This window comes from Sinocyclocheilus rhinocerous, unplaced genomic scaffold (genome assembly GCF_001515625.1).
Source record: "Sinocyclocheilus rhinocerous isolate Xijiao unplaced genomic scaffold, SAMN03320098_v1.1 scaffold1373, whole genome shotgun sequence".
Lineage (NCBI taxonomy): Eukaryota > Metazoa > Chordata > Actinopteri > Cypriniformes > Cyprinidae > Sinocyclocheilus > Sinocyclocheilus rhinocerous.
In genome coordinates this window covers 376505-381583 of record NW_015641107.1, presented here as the reverse complement: position 1 = coordinate 381583, position 5079 = coordinate 376505, and the positions used below count along the sequence as shown (strand labels likewise).

General features: G+C 37.5%; 1 pseudogene; it reads right to left on the bottom strand.

Moving 5' to 3' along the window:
• Positions 1-5079, bottom strand: part of LOC107754637 (protein hinderin-like) — a 32429-nt pseudogene that overhangs the window by 15934 nt on the left and 11416 nt on the right.

Sequence of the window (5079 nt, the reverse complement as noted above, 5' to 3'; positions counted from 1 at the left end):
ATATCGTCCTCTTTTGGAAGGCCAAACAAAGTAGTTTCACTTTCACAATGAAACACAGCATCTCCACGACATGGCAGCGGCGGCAACAACACTACAGCGAGAATAAAAGTTACGCCTTCTTTCTTTGCGTGAACATTTGGGCGGCGTTATGCAAATCTTCCCACATCGTGACGTAGACATGAGTTTAGGTAAACTGGAATCTGGCTCGGAAATAGCCATAAGAATGTCATCCACATACAGGCTTATTTTGTGTTTGGTTTCTTTCATTGGAATTCCTAGAATTTCTGTATCTTCTCTAATTGCCTGAGCTAATGGTTCTATGAATAGTGCAAAAAGTGTGGGACTCAAGGGGCATCCCTGACGACATCCCCGTTCCAGTGTAATCGAGTTAGAAACATTACCATTTATTTTAATCTTGGCTGTTGGTAAATGATATAGCGGTTTAATACTTCTTATAACCTCTTCATTAAAGCCAAAACGTTGCAATACTAAATACAAAAACTCCCATCGCACCGAGTCGAAAGCTTTTTCCGCGTCCAGGCTAATTGCCAGGGATTTGGAAGTATTTTTGCTCATGCTCTCGAACAAAAATAATGCACGTCTCACATTATCATGTGTCTGCCTACTTTTAACAAATCCAGTTTGGTCAGTATCAATCAAATCAAGAATGATATTTTCTAATCTTTGAACTATTATTGAGGCATATATTCTATAATCTATATTTAACACTGAAATAGGTCTGTATGTGCCACATTCTGTCTTATCTTTTCCAGCCTTTGGTATCACAGATATGACCCCCTTAAGAACATGGTTCAAACATTTTAGGAGCATGGGTTTCAATAATTCCCTAAATGTTTTATACCACTCTGCTGGATATCCATCCCCTCCCGGTACTTTGTTTGTTTTTAGATTTGATATTGCACTGCATCTATTTCTGTTTCTGTGATTTCTTGTGTTACCAATTTTTGTTTCATTCCTACCGATGGTAAATCTAGAGATTCCAAAAAACTTTTTTTAATTAAGGGGCTAGCTGCTTCCGGTTGGGAGTATAGTTTCTTATAATATTTTTCAAAAGACTGTGATATTTCTTCTGGTTTATAACACATTACATTGGTCAAGAGATTCCAAAAAACTTTTTTTAAATAAGGGGCTAGCTGCTTCCGGTTGGGAGTATAGTTTCTTATAATATTTTTCAAAAGACTGTGATATTTCTTCTGGTTTATAACACATTACATTGGTTTCAGGGTCTCTGATTTTAAAAATGGACCTCTCCATTTTTTGTTTATGGAGTTTCCGCACATGTTCAGTTTAAGCCATTTCTGGCCTCTCGCTATCGATCTCTCCCACACACAGGCACATTCTCTTTTAGTACTCACCTTGCTGTGGGAGCAGGACTGATTGAGCAGGGTGATAGACTTGTTGAGTTTCTCTTGCTGTTGGGAGAGGTACTGCTGATAGAGTACCAGCAGCTCCTGACACTCTCGGTACTGCTGCTCCAGGCCTGTGCCGCGGGTCAAGGGTCAACATGCACTGAATAACTCTGCTGCTTTCCCCACTTAAACTAAAACTCTCTCCCCTCCCAAGCCAGACATGGTAATCCATTTCCCCCACTGTATTGTTGCCAACCTAATGCTGAGTAGGCAGGAGACTTTATACAGAAGGTACAAAATGAAAGAACCTCCCTCAGAGTAGTGCCCCAAAGGTAACCAGTAGCAGTAAAAGCAAGCTGTATTTCAAGTTAAATACTCAAATGTTTTTTTGAAATGTCCAAAGTTGATGTTATCAAGCTTAAGAGGCAAAATCATTAATATTTCAAGATGCTTTCTTGGTCTATATCAGTAGTTGAAAGATTTCCAAGTGGTCTGTGAGTCAACTGAGTGATTAAACAAACTGAGTGACTAAAAAAAATAAATAAATGAAAAACATATATAAAAGGTAATGTTTACAGTATTTAAAACTGCATGTTCTGCGAAAGCTGGCAGTCTCCCTAAGATTTGGGGTGTTATTCAGATGGCTAGGCAAATTTGTTTGGACGCAATTCATTTATAACTTTTTTCAGATCTGAAAAAAATCTGAATTGGTATCATGCAGTTTTGGTGAGAAAAAAAGTGGTTCAAATTGAAATAAAATAATTGACAAAAAGTACCAACCCTGAATATGGTATAAAACCACAGTAATTCATGTAGTACTTAAAAATGCAGGTTATCATTTAGAAAAAGCTGGTGGTTTTTCTAAGATTGTGTTTTTTTGTTTTGTTTTTTGTTTGTTTTTTTACAGATTGCCATGCTAATTTTTTTTTATGCAATTCATTTATCATCTGAACTTTTTTCAGAAAATGCAGAAAAAAGAAATGGTATCACAAAGTTCCGGTGGAAAAGAAAAAAGTCAAAATACAACTGGAAGGGTACAATCTAAACATCCTAAAATAAAAATTTAAATTGAATAACATAGGGCATAACAGGAAAAGCTACAAAGAACGGGCATTAAAAATGTCTCCCACAGAGAGCTCGGTTGCCCAGTGTCCTTATATCAAAAAGAGGAGGAGACCGGTTGTACTTCTTCTCTGGCTCCTGACATCTCAGTCTCTCTGGCTGAATCCCAGCCGCCAATACCTGGAGTCATGTTTGTGACTTTCTGAAAAAGTGCACAGACAGAGAAGAAAGTGAGAAGAAACAGCAGCACCACTGAGAAAAGATAGAAGTGTTTCTTCGGGCGAGGGCTTCACACACTCCTCCATCTGGGTCTGGCTGGGCAGGGGTGGGCAGGATGCCATGCTATGAGACAGAGAGAGCTGGCACACATGCAGCATTGGGCAGAACTCAACTGATCTGGAGCATAACCACAGCCACGGCGACTGTGCCGACTAATGAAAGTGTGACGTACGCTCGCTTACTCTCACACGCTCTGCAGAAATCCATTCGGTAGATCTAATTTTCCAACGTGGAAAGCAATAATGGAAAGCAACTTTTTTGGTCTTTCTTCTTAATAATCAGCCTGGCTGTAGAGCACAACCCGCTCAGCGATCATCATAATACCTCAAGGCCCAGGAACTCCAGAGGGACAACACAGATCAAACTGACTGAAGTTGGAACGTTACAGAGATTATTTATAGTCCTCATATCTCCGTTATTACAATGTCAATACGCACTAAATCCAGCCTCTGCTCAACAGCCTCTCAATCCAATACCCATAAGATAAGCGTGGTAAATCTTACCTTAAAACAAAGGCTATTATTAAAATCTCCAGAATACTGCACAATGGAAAAAGAAAATGGAACTTCACAAATACAAACTTAACCCACAAGAGGCCATGCACTAGTGAGTCTTACCATGGTAGAAGGGGGGTGTCAATGTGAAGCTGTATAATTACAGTGGCTTATTGGTTTAAGAAAGAACCAGGACACTAATGTCCAATAAATAATTTAAAGGGGTCATATGAGGTTGCTAAAAAAGAACATTATTTTGTGTTTTTGGTGTAATGAAATGTGTTTATGCGGTTTAAGGTAAAAAAAACTGGTTATTTTCCACATACTGTACATTATTGTTTCTCCTCTATGCACCGCCTTTCTGAAACGCGTCGATTTTTACAAAGCTCATCGTTCTGAAAAGCGAGGTGTGCTCTGATTGGCCAGCTATCTAGTGCATTGTGATTGGCCGAATTCCTCAAGCATGTGACGGAAATGTTACGCCCCTTACAGGGATTAAAGTTCCGTCGCTATGACAGATTTCCGTCAGTTCATAAAGACAGTCACTTGCTTCATTCCTGAATGATTCAGCCGTTTGAACGAATCAATTGAATGAATGATTCAGTGATAAAATCAGTGACTTGCCGCCACCTGCTGGTGATTTAGTTAAATTTTTAGCGTATAATTTCAGTTATTTGAATCATATTTCTGTATTCAAAATTTTATATTTAAAACATTAATCTGCACATGAATTTAATTGCACTCATGCCACCTCTGAGCCTCATTAAACGTCTGAAAATGTACCTACAAGCCACTTTTGTGTTCTTCTGTGCCACCTCTGTAGTACAAATTAATTTATTAATACTAATTTCATATGATTGGTAACTTATTTGTCTTATTATACATATTGTTTTAAATAGAAATTAAAAAAATGTTTTTAAATTTTACATAGATGAAAATGATGCCATTACAAAAGGTAAAAATAAAATACTCCTGTAAGTCACTTTAAAGAGTCAAATGTCACCCCGTATTAGGAAGGCTAATTTTTTATCAAAATTATTGATTATTGATCAGAAGGTGCTCCTAAATTTTTAAATTAGGAGGACAAGCGCTCCTAATTACAAGAAGAAAAAAACTGCTCTTAAACTGGGTGTGGCAGGTATGGCTGAGGAATGGGGTTTGGTCGAAAAATTTTTTTCAGTCAAAATATTTTTTTTTGCTTTAACCCCTGCAATATAATAAGAAGTAGAATAAGACAAATAAGTTACCAATCATATGAAATGAGTATTAATAAATTCATGTGGTGATTGATGTTTTAAATATAAAATTTTGAATACAGAAATATGATTTAAATAACTGATATTATACGCTAAAAATGAAACTAAATCCGCCAGCAGGTGGCAGCAAGTCACTGAATTTATCACTGAATCATTCATTCAATTGATTCGTTCGAACGGCTGAATCATTCAGGAATGAAGCAAGTGACTCTCTTTATGAACTGACGGAAATCCCTGCATTTAAGCATTTGGCAGACTCTTTTATCCAAAGTGAATTTCACTGCATGGGAATTGAACCCATGACCTTGCTGTTGCTAACGCCATGTATGTTGTTGGAGCTACAGTAAACTGCTAATATCATCAACAAAACATTCACAGTAGAACAAAAGAAAATGATCACAATGCAACCTGTACATGTATGTCTACAACTTTATCCTACAATTAATACTTTGTTTTGAAAGACAGGATGTAACAGGTGTAAACCATGACTCAATAAATGCCTTTGTTCAGAGTCTTCCCAGCATGTCCTGGGGCACCAATGCCTTAACCCTTTCCCACCACTTCACATCCTGTCTGTTTTGATACTCCTTTGATTGATGGACCTTAAACATCATTGTA